Here is a 14146-nt window from a genome sequence, read left to right as displayed (position 1 = left end):
TGAAAGTCACCCAGTAAAATACTACTTGAGTAAAAGTATTTGGTTTAAATATACAGTGGGGCAAAAAAGTATTTAGTCAGCTGCCAATTGTGCAAGTTCTCCCACTTAAAAAGATGAGAGAGGCCTGTAATTTACATCATAGGTACACTTCAACTATGACAGACAAAATTAGAAATAAAATCCAGAAAATCACATTGTAGGATTTTTTATGAATTTATTTGCAAATTATGGTGGAAAATAAGTATTTGGTCAATAACAAAAGTTTATCTCAATACTTTGTTATATACCCTTTGTTGGCAATGACAGAGGTCAAACGTTTTCTGTAAGTCTTCACAAGGTTTTCACACACTGTTGCTGGTATTTTGGCCCATTCCTCCATGCAGATCTCCTCTAGAGCAGTGATGTTTTGGGGCTGTTGCTGGGCAACACGGACTTTCAACTCCCTCCAAAGATTTTCTATGGGGTTGAGATCTGGAGACTAGGCCACTCCAGGACCTTGAAATGCTTCTTACGAAGCCACTCCTTCGTTGCCCGGGCGGTGTGTTTGGGATCATTGTCATGCTGAAAGACCCAGCCACGTTTCATCTTCAATGCCCTTGCTGATGGAAGGAGGTTTTCACTCAAAATCTCACGATACATGGCCCCATTCATTCTTTCCTTTACACGGATCAGTCGTCCTGGTCCCTTTGCAGAAAAACAGCACCAATGCATGATGTTTCCACCCCCATGCTTCACAGTAGGTATGGTGTTCTTTGGATGCAACTCAGCATTCTTTGTCCTCCTAACACGACGAGTTGAGTTTTTACCAAAAAGTTCTATTTTGGTTTCATCTGACCATATGACATTCTCCCAATCTTCTTCTGGATCATCCAAATGCTCTCTAGCAAACTTCAGACGGGCCTGGACATGTACTGGCTTAAGCAGGGGGACACGTCTGGCACTGCAGGATTTGAGTCCCTGGCGGCGTAGTGTGTTACTGATGGTAGGCTTTGTTACTTTGGTCCCAGCTCTCTGCAGGTCATTCACTAGGTCCCCCCGTGTGGTTCTGGGATTTTTGCTCACCGTTCTTGTGATCATTTTGACCCCACGGGGTGAGATCTTGCGTGGAGCCCCAGATCGGGGGAGATTATCAGTGGTCTTGTATGTCTTCCATTTCCTAATAATTGCTCCCACAGTTGATTTCTTCAAACCAAGCTGCTTACCTATTGCAGATTCAGTCTTCCCAGCCTGGTTTCTGGTGTCCTTTGACAGCTCATTGGTCTTGGCCATAGTGGAGTTTGGAGTGTGACTGTTTGAGGTTGTGGACAGGTGTCTTTTATACTGATAACAAGTTCAAACAGGTGCCATTAATACAGGTAACGAGTGGAGGACAGAGATCTTGCTTGTTTGTAGGTGACCAAATACTTATTTTCCACCATAATTTGCAAATAAATTCATTAAAAATCCTACAATGTGATTTTCTGGATTTTTCTTTCTAGTTTTGTCTGTCATAGTTGAAGTGTACCTATGATGAAAATTACAGGCCTCTCTCATCTTTTTAAGTGGGAGAACTTGCACAATTGGTGGCTGACTAAATACTTTTTTGCCCCACTGTACTTACATTTTGGTCATTTAGCAGATGCTCTTATCCAGAGCGACGTACAGTAGAGAGTGCATACACTTGAAGTCGGAGGTTTACATACACTTAGGTTGGAGTCATTAAAACTAATTTTTCAACCACTCCACAAATTTCTTGTTAACAAACTATCGTTTTGGCAAGTCGGTTAGGACATCTACTTTGTGCATGACACAAGTCATTTTTCCAACAATTGTTTACGTACAGATTATTTCACTTATCATTCACTGTATCACAATTCCAGTGGGTCAGAAGTTTACATACACTAAATTGACTGTGCCTTTAAACAGCTTGGAGAATTCCAGAAAATTATGCCATGGCTTTAGAAGCTTCTGATAGGCTAATTGACATAATTTGATTCAATTGGAGGTGTACCTGTGGATGTATTTCAAGCCCTAACTTCAAACTCAGTGCCTCTTTGCTTGACATCATGGGAAAAACAAAAGAAATCAGCCAAGACCTCAGAAAGAAAATTGAAGACCTCCACAAGTCTGGTTCATCCTTGGGAGCAATTTCCAAACGCCCGAAGGTACCACGTTCATCTGTACAATCAAAAGTACACAAGTATAAACACCATGGGAGCACGCAGCTGTCATACCGCTCAGGAAGGAGACGTGTTCTGTTTCCTAGAGATGAACGTACTTTGGTGCGAAAAGTGCAAATCAATCCCAGAACAACAGCAAAGAACCTTGTGAAGATGCTGGAGGAAACAGGTACAAAAGTATCTATATCCACAGTAAAACGAGTCCTATATGGACATAACCTGAAAGGCCGCTCAGCAAGGAAGAAGCCACTGCTCCAAAACCGCCATTGTAACTGCACATTTGGACAAAGATTGTACATTTTGGAGAAATGTCTTCTGGTCTGATGAAGCAAAAATAGAACTGTTTGGCCATAATGACCATCATTATGTTTGGAGGAAAAAGGGGGAGACTTGCAGAACACCATCCCAAACGTGAAGCACGGGGGTGGCAGCATCATGTTGTGGGGGTGCTTTGCTGCAGGAGGGACTGGTGCACTTCACAAAATAGATGGCATCATGAGGAAGTAAAATGATGTAGATATATTGAAACAACATCTCAAGACATCAGTCAGGAAGTTAAAGCTTGGTTGCAAATGGGTCTTCCAAATGAACAATGACCCCAAGCATACTTCCAAATTTGTGGCAACATGGCTTAAGGACAACAAAGTCAAGGTATTGGAGTGGCCATCACAAAGCCCTGACCTCAATCCTATAGAAAATGTGTGGGCGAACAAGGAGGCCTACAAACCTGACTCAGTTACACCAGCTCTGTCTGGAGGAATGGGCCAAAATGCATCCAACTTATTGTGGGAAGCTTGTGGAAGGCTACCCGAAACGTTTGACCCAAGTTAAACAATTTAAAAGGCAATGCTACCAAATACTAATTGAGTGTATGTAAACTTCTGACCCACTGGGAATGTGATGAAAGAAATAAAAACTGCAATAAATCATTATCTGCTATTATTCTGATATTTCACATTCTTAAAATAAAGTGGTGATTATAACTGACCTAAGAAAGGATATTTTTACTAGGATTAAATGTCAGGAATTGTGAAAAAATGAGTTTAAATGTATTTGGTTAAGGTGTATGTAAACTTCCAACTTCAACAGTAAATGTTTTCATACTGGTCCCCTGTGGGAATCAAACCCACTACCATTGCATTGCAAGTGCCATGCTCTACCAACTGAGCCACACAGGACCCTTGAGCTGCATAGGACCTCTTAAGATTCAAAAGTAAAAGTACAAGTATAAACAATTTCAAATTCCTTAAATTAAGCAAACCAAAAGACACAATGTTCTTCTTAATTTTTTTTATGGATTGCCAGGGGCATACTCCATCACTCAGACATAATTTACAAATGAAGCACTTGTGTTTATTGAGTCTGCCAGATCAGAAGCAGTAGGGATGACCAAGGTTGTTCTCTTGATAAGTGTGTGAATTGGATCATTTTCCTGTCCTGCTAAGTACTTTTGGGTGTCAGGGAAAATGTATGGAGTAAAACGTACATTATTTTCTTATCAAATGTATTGGGAGTAAAAGTAAAAGGGAAAAAGTAAAGTAAAGTACAGATACCCCAAAAAACTATTTAAAGGAAAACTCCACCCAACTCTTTAGGTATTTGTTTCAAAATGCATCATACAGGGAGGATTTCTGTATTTTGAAAGTTACATATCGTTAAAACTTGATTGCTGACAAGGAAAACATTTTGGTATACGTCAACAAGCACATACCATAATATAGTTTTGGGGTGTAATTTTCCATTAAGTAGTGCTTTACAGTAGTTTTACTTAAGTACTTTACACCACTGAGAAAATGTTACATTATTCTGTAAGAAATCATTTAAAATGTTTAATTGTTAACATGGCATCTAGATTGTATTTCCATACTATTTCAAATAGCAGGTGGCTTTCACAGCACTTTGCATGTTTTGTTATCTTTTTCTTAACACAAAAAATGATACTCTGCTCTCAACATGTGAACATGAGATAGATATTATCAATAGCGTTTCTGGTCTGAATAAACTGCCACTTACAGACACGATCTGCGCCTTATTGTGACCCCACTCTACATCTGTAAGAGTCATTCATTCACAGGAGCACTCAACTTTCAAAAAGCCCTCCTGCATTACATACATCAGACAGCGGAGATAGCATCATTTATAGGGCTCGTACATGATGTGATGCCTTTCGGCAACGTAGCTACGTAGCTTGAATAGCCTCTCTCCACTACCGTTCTTTAAACACAGTAAAACAGCACTTGAAAGAAATATATATTTTTGGAAGATAAACTCAATTTCTGGCAAGTATTCATTGAAATGATATAATAACTGACATGGAAAGGGGTAGACCGAGGGTATAAAAAATAACTAGATACATTTGGTATTTTCAAGTTCCTTTGTGGTCTGGTCTTTTATAGCGAGAGGAATTTAAACACCCAGAGAGACAGAGTTAAAGTGAATGCCAAAAACCCTCTAAGCTTATACGTCTAAAAAGAAATTCAATTAAATGGGATTTTAGCCTTCTGAATGAGCCAGAGTCTTCTATCCACTGATAAGAGCTCCACCAAGCTGAAACCACCTTTATGCCGGTGAAATATCTGCTGCCTCTAAACATGTAATCCTTGCTCAAAGCACAATATGGATGGCTGAAATATCAATGCACCCTGGAACCAATTTTAACACATCAAATCAACGGAAGAGGTTAGAGTTGAAGATGGACTTCCTGGGGCTTAGTGAGGAGGGCAACACATAATTTGTCGTCCCACTCTGAAAAAGCCCAGTGAATCTCTCACAAAGGCTCCCATCCCACTCGTCTCAGATACCCACTCCTTATTGTTGCCTCTGGGTGGCAGAGATTCCATTCCTCTTTTCATTTGAAAGAGATTAAGTACCTGCTTTACTGTAACTACTACAGATCATGTATCCATGAGTCTCTTATGAGTTCCGCAAGGGTGAAAAATGGTGGCCATTGAAGCTGTGCAGGTCAAAATAAAAAATGTAAGCATGTACTTTAGGTATCCGACACGAGCCTGTATTCACACTAGTACGCTGTACTCACACTAGTAGTCTGTGATTATCATTCTGGATTTAGAGGAAGGATCATTTAGATTTTAAAAAGCATGTGGTTAGTTTCAAACTATCATAAGTCACTCAACTTACAGTAATCAACAATAATGTGCAAAAGACCAGTGGTAAGTGCAAGTACTGTAAACGCTGTTTACGCAGGATTTTTTATTTTGCGGGGGCGTTTACCACCTTTCGCAGTGAAATGCATTGAAAGTATAGGGAGCGTACATTTAAAAAAAAAAGTATATTGAGCGTTACAGAGATCAGCATTTAGTCTCAAAAACCCGAACCTAGGCAACACAGTGACTAGGGTCTGGTTTCAATGATGGACTCTTTTGTCTTAGAGGAACTAGTCACTGTCTAGTTCAGTAGTTTATCCGCTTTAACAAAATACAAAATATTAGCTAGCAAGATGGAGTTCACGTAGGTTATTTTTAATAAAGGGATTTCGCAAGTGACGAGTTTGCACCAACTACTTCAACTAAAACCACGTGCAAAGGCTTTGCCTGCAAACTTTAGTTTTGAATCCTGATGTTCTGGCATGTCTGCCTCTTGATTTTGCTTTATTGACGTACAGTAGGCAGTGATGTGGTTCCTCTGTGCCAAAAGAACCCATCATTGAAAGCAGATCTTAGTCCAGGGTTTCCCAATCTCGGTCTTCGGGACCCAAAGGGTGGCACATTTTTGTTTTTGCCCTAACACTATACAGCAGATTCAAATTTTCAAAGCTTGATGATTATTTGAATCAGTTGTGTAGTGCTATGGCTAGAACCAAAATGTGCACCCCTTGGGGTCCCGAGGACAGAGTTTGGGAAACCCTGCCCTAGTCATTGTGTCACCTAGGGTCAGGTTTTCGAGACTAATCAGTGTCACCTATTACTTTCACCGCTAGATCACTGCACAAGACCGATGTCTAAGATACTATAAAAACAACTCTTTTGATGGTTGACTTTCACATTACAGGATTATCAAGATATACAGTGGGGAGAACAAGTATTTGATACACTGCCGATTTTGCAGGTTTTCCTACTTACAAAGCATGTAGAGGTCTGTAATATTTATCATAGGTACACTTCAACTGTGAGAGACGGAATCTAAAACAAAAATCCAGAAAATCACATTGTATGATTTTTAAGTAATTAATTTGCATTTTATTGCATGACATAAGTATTTGATACATCAGAAAAGCAGAACTTAATATTTGGTACAGAAACCTTTGTTTGCAATTACAGAGATCATACGTTTCCTGGAGTTCTTGACCAGGTTTGCACACACTGCAGCAGGGATTTTGTCCCACTCCTCCATACAGACCTTCTCCAGATCCTTCAGGTTTCGGGGCTGTCGCTGGGCAATACGGACTTTCAGCGCCCTCCAAAGATTTTCTATTGGGTTCAGGTCTGGAGACTGGCTAGGCCACTCCAGGACCTTGAGATGCTTCTTACGGAGCCACTCCTTAGTTTCCCTGGCTGTGTGTTTCGGGTCGTTGTCATGCTGGAAGACCCAGCCACGACCCATCTTCAATGCTCTTACTGAGGGAAGGAGGTTGTTGGCCAAGATCTCGCGATACATGGCCCCATCCATCCTCCCCTCAATACGGTGCAGTCGTCCTGTCCCCTTTGCAGAAAAGCATCCCCAAAGAATGATGTTTCCACCTCCATGCTTCACGGTTGAGATGGTGTTCTTGGGGTTGTACTCATCCTTCTTCTTCCTCCAAACACGTCGAGTGGAGTTTAGACCAAAAAGCTCAATTTTTGTCTCATCAGACCACATGACCTTCTCCCATTCTTCCTCTGGATCATCCAGATGGTCATTGGCAAACTTCAGACGGGCCTGGACATGCCCTGGCTTGAGCAGGGGGACCTTGCGTGCGCTGCAGTATTTTAATCCATGACGGCATAGTGTGTTACTAATGGTTTTCTTTGAGACTGTGGTCCCAGCTCTCTTCAGGTCATTGACCAGGTCCTGCCGTGTAGTTCTGGGCTGATCCCTCACCTTCCTCATGATCATTGATGCCCCACGAGGTGAGATCTTGCATGGAGCCCCAGACCGAGGATGATTGACCGTCATCTTGAACTTCTTCCATTTTCTAATAATTGCGCCAACAGTTGTTGCCTTCTCACCAAGCTGCTTGCCTATTGTCCTGTAGCCCATCCCAGCCTTGTGCAGGTCTACAATTTTATCCCTGATGTCCTTACACAGCTCTCTGGTCTTGGCCATTGTGGAGAGGCTGGAGTCTGTTTGATTGAGTGTGTGGACAGGTGTCTTTTATACAGGTAACGAGTTCAAACAGGTGCAGTTAATACAGGTAATGAGTGGAGAACAGGAGGGCTTCTTAAAAATCATACAATGTGATTTTCTGGATTTTTGTTTTAGATTCCGTCTCTCACAATTGAAGTGTACCTATGATAAAAATTACAGACCTCTACATGCTTTGTAAGTAGGAAAACCTGCAAAATCGGCAGTGTATCAAATACTTGTTCTCCCCACTGTATATGTTTAATCAAAATGACTGACGGTTCCATTGTAAGTTGTATATTATTGACATACAAGTTTGCAGCATTTGATTAACATTGCAATAACCTACAGACAGTCACATGAATTTAGTGTGAAAGACAAAAATGAAATCTAAAATGGACTATAATTGCTTCAATAAAGGGGTTTATCGACAGTGTCCCTTTAACAAAGTAATAAAACTTAAAGGCTATTGTAAAATGGGATCTGTATGATAATGTCCGAGACAGTTAGTATAAGAACCACAGCAGATCAGCTACTGTGTGATAAAATGGAGAATTAAAAAGGAATAAATATAAACACTACTTTTGATTAAAAAGAAAGCTTGGGGCTCTATTTAAACAAACCTAACACAATGGTAAATCTTAGTGCTGGCGGTAGGGCTATAGCTCTGGGGTCATGTCAGAAATATTTGGGCTATTTTCACTGCGGGAATTATGAGAGCAATAGCTACCGGTGGCACGAAAAGGCTGGGTTTTGATGAATAAATCAATTATAGGTGTGATGAGGGCTTGGTCACTCACTGGCTAATCAACACGTTTCATGGCTCAATATTGCATGCCATTGCCTCAACTTCTGTAGCTTATTGGCGGTCTTAGCCTTGTCATGGACTTCAATTCGGCTGTGGGCATGGAATATTCTCTTCCTCGTCCATTGAAGATTGATACAGTTATTAAAAGGTATAGGCTACTGTAATGAGTAATAGCAACAGTAAAAAAAAAAGCACTCCTCAAATAAAAAATACTAGGCTCCCGTAAATTGTATTGTATGTGTGAGGCATGTTCTCAATAAGAAAGATGTAGCCTACCGTTGATATGGCATTATAGGACTGAATAATTTGAATATGTTTGGAGGAGTGTGTCTTTGGTAACCGGACAAGAGGCGCTCTTTGGAAATGGGAATGGATACAAGCCGAATGGAGTAGCCTATGCACTGCAGGTAGGCCAATGTGAGTTGTGAATCATGCAAAAGCATGATGGCAAAAGCCTCACGATTATACCATTTAGAAACCTTTTATGGATAGGCTACTTGGCTAATGCATGGCCAGGGTAGGAAAGACACCAGACACATTGCTGTTGAACCAGCTTTTGTTATAGTAGGGCATGGGTAGCCTATATGGGCTTGTTTTTTAATCAAATTAAATGGGAAACAATAAATTGTTACAGGAAAATAACTTCAATGTTTCTAAATATGAATGTCACCGGATCATCTCATCTCTCATTCCACAATGGGCATATAGTCTTCATGGAGGAGTTTTTACACACATCTAAAATAATGTACAATAGCCTACATAGATAAAAAGGGGTTGCTCCCAAACTTAATATTTTAGTAAAGCTTTATTGATTAATATTTATTTCAAAGCATTCTCACGAGTCTAAGCCTTTATGATATTCTTGACTATTTGGCGAATGCATAGGGCAGGACAAAAATAATCAGCCTTCATTGAGATTAGGGGAGGCTAAGCTTGGTTTTTCAATCAAATGAAACAACATTTAAAAAACATTTATGTTTCTAAATACGACGTTTACAGGCACAAAAAGCATGTATTTTGTGCTATGTGCACATGGGCACTGTGCGTCATGGCCGGATAGGCTGCGCTTATGCTGTTGCCACTAAAACCAGTTTTTGGTTGGTCACAAATCTCATCAGCAGCGCTGCCTGAAATCGGCTTTTCAGCGCACATTTTTAAGGACACACTTCTGATATTGCCACCTTTCCCACACAAGCGAGCTCATATAAAACAGGTAAATTACCAATCCTGCCATTAGGGTCTGAAAATAGAAGAGTGCTGGCTTTAGCATTTCGAAGTTACAAATGAGCGTGCGTTAGACAATTGCGCTGACATAACGCCAGCAGAAAATAAATCCCTTGGACTCTAATCTGTTCAACAAACATTTTACTTAAATCCGTTTCAGATCAGAGCGAAGTAAACAAAACCAAACCCCTCCCTTGCAGCCACAATGGAGAACTACTTTGTAGACCCCTAAATTATCCCTTCCACATGAGTAACTGAATGTCTAAGATTAGGGTTAATTAATTAATTAATTACAGGCAGACACACAATGAGCAGCCATTAATGGTTCTAAGCTGTTGGTGGGATGATTGGGTACATAAATGTTCAAGCCTACATATTGGAGTCAACTGGTGCGATCTCAAATTATTAATTAAATTACTTGCTCCATTATGTACTTTAGGGCCTTCAATTTGCATTGTTGAGTGTTTCTTCACCTTTTCAGCAGCGTCCAGATTAAAGTGCCTATTTGAAATCAATTTCTCTAATAATGATCTTAATGAGCTCATCAATTAAGCCTGCCATAATGGGATGTTACTGTGTGGTTTCAGATATTACCTTAACTCACTAATTTCCATGCATCATCTATCAAAAATGATTGGCTAATATTGTTTAACTTCTGCTCAGGGTGATAGGGAGCTCAGAGGGGCTGTACTTAGAGAAAGTCAGAACCTTGAGCCGAGAGAAACCAGAGGGAATAACATTGACAATTAAGAGCTCCCTCATGACTGCAGTGTACGTGTGTGTGCGGGTGAGTGTCTGCGTTCTTGTGCGTGTGCTTGTGTTCTCTCATGAGTGTGCATGCGCATATGTGTGTCAGGGTGGTTGGGACTGGAGGAGGCAGGGTTACAGGCACCCTATTTGAAACTGTTATGGAAATTAGTTTGATCATGGATTTCAACGTTAGTCAACGTTATTTACATAAGTAAGCTCCTCAGTGACCCGTTTCACATCAGGGATTCCATTATTCGCTCTCTTTCAGGGACGTTTATGAGCCTTGCCATCTCCCCTGACCCCTCTCCTCACACTCCCACAAGCGCAGGCAGGCCTATGATCGCTACACACATATAGCTCGCCTACACACACACACACACACACACACACACACACACACACACACACACACACACACACACACACACACACACACACACACACACACACACACACACACACACACACACACAAACAATCAGGAGCTGTAATGTATGCATTGGTTAACCACATTTATTTAACCCCTGTATCTGAGCAGTTCTCCAACATGGGTTCTCCAATCTGTTCCTACACCCCTACAGGTCAGTGAGATGCAGAGATCTGGAGAATGACTGAGCATGCCTTAAAATACCAGGCAAATGCCTCTGTAGACTGGGGATATCTAGCTACAAAAGATCAGATATATTGGGCAAGAATATTTTTGGTTGGCATGAAGGCTTTGAGGAAGAGGTCAAGCAATGCTACTATGGCTCATGGATGTAGTTGATCCCTTATTTTCTTGGCCAGGTGCATTTTTAGGACAACAGCGGAATATCCCAGTATAAGGATTTACAGTAGCCTATCTACTTGAGTGCTTTTAGATGCTGAAATCTTTCTTCAATAAAGTCAAACAAATACTACATGCCAGTGAAACTGCTAATTCATTAAAGCAGGGCTCTCCAACCCTGTTCCTGGAGAGCTACCGTCCTGTACGTTTTCACTCCAACCCTAATCTAGCACCCCTGATTCTAATAATTAGCTGGTTGATAAGATGAATCCGATTAGTTACAATTGCGGTTGGAGCAAAAACCTACTGTACAGGAGGGTAGCTCTCCAGGAAGAGGGTTGGAGACACCTGCACTAAAGTGTTTATAAGTCACAGTATGCATATTCTAATGATTTATACTCTTAGTTTTTTTTGATTGCTTAAGCACGATTTTCAAAACAGGGCCCGTGTTTTCAAAACACTACACACAATTAGCACAACCACACACCCAATTAGCAAAACACTACAGATCCTTTGCAAAATTAAACACTCTTGTAAAAACTATACACTTCTTTTTAAAAACCACACTTTGTTACCATATGAAACACACACGTTTCACATTACTATACTCTGTTTGCACGAGTTACACTCTGCTGTGATAAACCTAAAACACTTTTAGCACTTCTACTTCCCTATGATTAGAGTAGGCTACTATCAACAAAGTATAAATATAATGTCAATTCACCAAACACTACACAAGACCAATGTTGCAGACTGAAGAAACTCATTTATTTCTCAACACGCCCAAAATGTTGACATGGAGATTCATAATACTGTAACCAAACATCACTTTACGTATTGTAAGTTCAAAAAAATTAAATAAAAAATAACTAGACATTGTCTCTTCGCCTAGCTGGATCTGGCCAGAGAATTTCCAAGGCAAGACACCTTGGAAAGAAACGTCTTGAATGACGAATCCATCCTTGCATTGCTGCTACCTCCATCTGGTCACAGGCCTCCTCCATGGCTTGGAAGAGGGGTACCTCAGCCTGGAGACGGAGATCATATACATTCCACCTCCATGCCGAGAAAAACTCTTCTATGGGGTTGAGTAATGGAGAGTATGGTGGAAGATATAGGACGGTGAAATGTGGATGTTGCTGAAACCAGTTCTGAAGACACATTGTCCCAGACAACAATGTATTGCATATGATCGATTTGATTTGCTGCTGTTATGTTGTGCAATTGGTCCAAGAATGTAAGTATGAGTGCTGTGTTTTAAGGGCCCATATGGGCATGGCGGTGGAGGACCCCATTCTGTGTAATGGCTGCACAGAGTGTTATATTACCCCGACGTTGCCCTGGGACATTGACTATAGCCCTGTGGCCAATGATGTTTCTTCCCCTCCTTCGTGTTCTCATCAGGTTGAACCCAGCCTCATCTACGTAAATGAACTCATGCTGGATCTCCTCTCCATCCATTCGTAAAACTCTCTGAAAAACAGTGTCAGGCAAAATTGTGTAGTTCAGTGTAGATCTAGTATACATATTACAGTACAGTAAAAGACTATGAGACAGTATGCAAGATCACTGCTAAAGTGAATACATACCTCTGCATAATCATGCCGCAGTCGTTTCACCCTTTCGGAATTGCGCTCGAAAGGCACTCGATAAATTTGCTTCATTTGAATATGTTTTTTTTTTAGGATGCGTGCCAGTGTTGATGTTGAGACCTGATGGATATCGTTGAAAATGGCGTGGTTATTGACAATGTTAGCTTGGAGCTGCTTGAGTGTTATAGCATTGTTGGCCAAAACCATGTTTACTATCTCCCTCTCTTGCTGTTCTGTGAACATAGGAGGCCTTCCCCCTTGTCGTCCCTGACCCTCAATCCTATGTAGAAAAAAAACAGTATACAATAGTACAGTAATTTCACAGGAAAAGGTAACAGAAGTGCTGATAGTGCATAGAATACAGTACTGTAAGCAGTTACTGAAACCGTGCAGATGTTTTTGATATGATGATATTTTTACAATACCTATTTTCCAGTCGAAATGTTCTCACCACACTTGCCACTGTATATCGGCTTAGATTTGGCTGTACTCGCAGTCCAGCCTCCCTCAGCGTCAGGCCGTGGTTGACAACGTGGTCAACCAGTGTTGCACGGATCTCATTTGTCAGATTCGGTCCTCTTTGAGCACCTTCTTGTCTTCCTCTTTCTCTTCCTCTTCCTCCCCTTCCTCCTCCTCCTCGTCCTCCTCGTTCTCCTCCTCGTCCTCCTCGTCCTCCTCGTTCTCCTCGTCCTCCTCGTTCTCCTCCTCGTCCTCCTCGTCCTCCTCGTTCTCCTCGTTCTCCTCGTCCTCCTCGTTGTCCTCGTCGTCCTCCTCCTCGTCCTCCTCCTCGTCTTACTCTTTCTCTGACTCTTTCCATTGTGCTTGAAGACCGATGAACTCACCTGCTGCTTTTTATAGTGCTTATACACCTGATTGGTGTGTCTACAATTAAGCAAACGAGTGTTTGCACACCTGATGACTGTGTTGAACCAATTGGTTGGACGGTGTGGTAATTTGACAGTCAGTGCTTTGGTATTGCAAGGACGTGACTTCATGATAGATTTTTGTGTGTAATGTATGTTAAGTGTGTTTAGTGTTTTGCAAATCACTGTGTGTAGAGTTTTGCAACAAGTGTGAGGTTGACAATGTGCTTATAGTTGTGCAAATATGGGCTGATGTTTTGCTTCTTGAGTGTAAGGTTTTGCTAATAGTGTACTACTTTTAATTTTAGTGTGTAAGCAATCCAAAAAAACTGTAAATGAATTGTGGCATGTTGCAGTGATTCATTAGTGTACGACTGCAAACTATAAATTGATTTATAACATTTCTCAAAGGTACCATTAATTATATAATGGTAAATGGTTAACGTGCAAATTCCAAGACGCCGGGAGAAAGAGGGGTGACAGTGGGTTAAATGATATTAAGATGTTAGAACCTTTAATGTAAATGTTTAATTAGTGAAGGGGGTAGTGGACACCTCAGACAAAATGAATATGGACCAGATCTTAAAATGTTTGTTTAAAAATAACTGTGTCTGAAGAATTAAATCAATGTATAAATGCCCAAACCACTTTCATACTGAAAAACTTGTCACTTGACTGATTCAAGAATACTAAACATTTTGACT

Source organism: Salvelinus alpinus, chromosome 4 (assembly GCF_045679555.1).
Source record: "Salvelinus alpinus chromosome 4, SLU_Salpinus.1, whole genome shotgun sequence".
Classification (NCBI taxonomy): domain Eukaryota; kingdom Metazoa; phylum Chordata; class Actinopteri; order Salmoniformes; family Salmonidae; genus Salvelinus; species Salvelinus alpinus.
The sequence above is the reverse complement of the archived record's forward strand: the minus strand, read 5'-3'. Positions refer to the sequence as shown.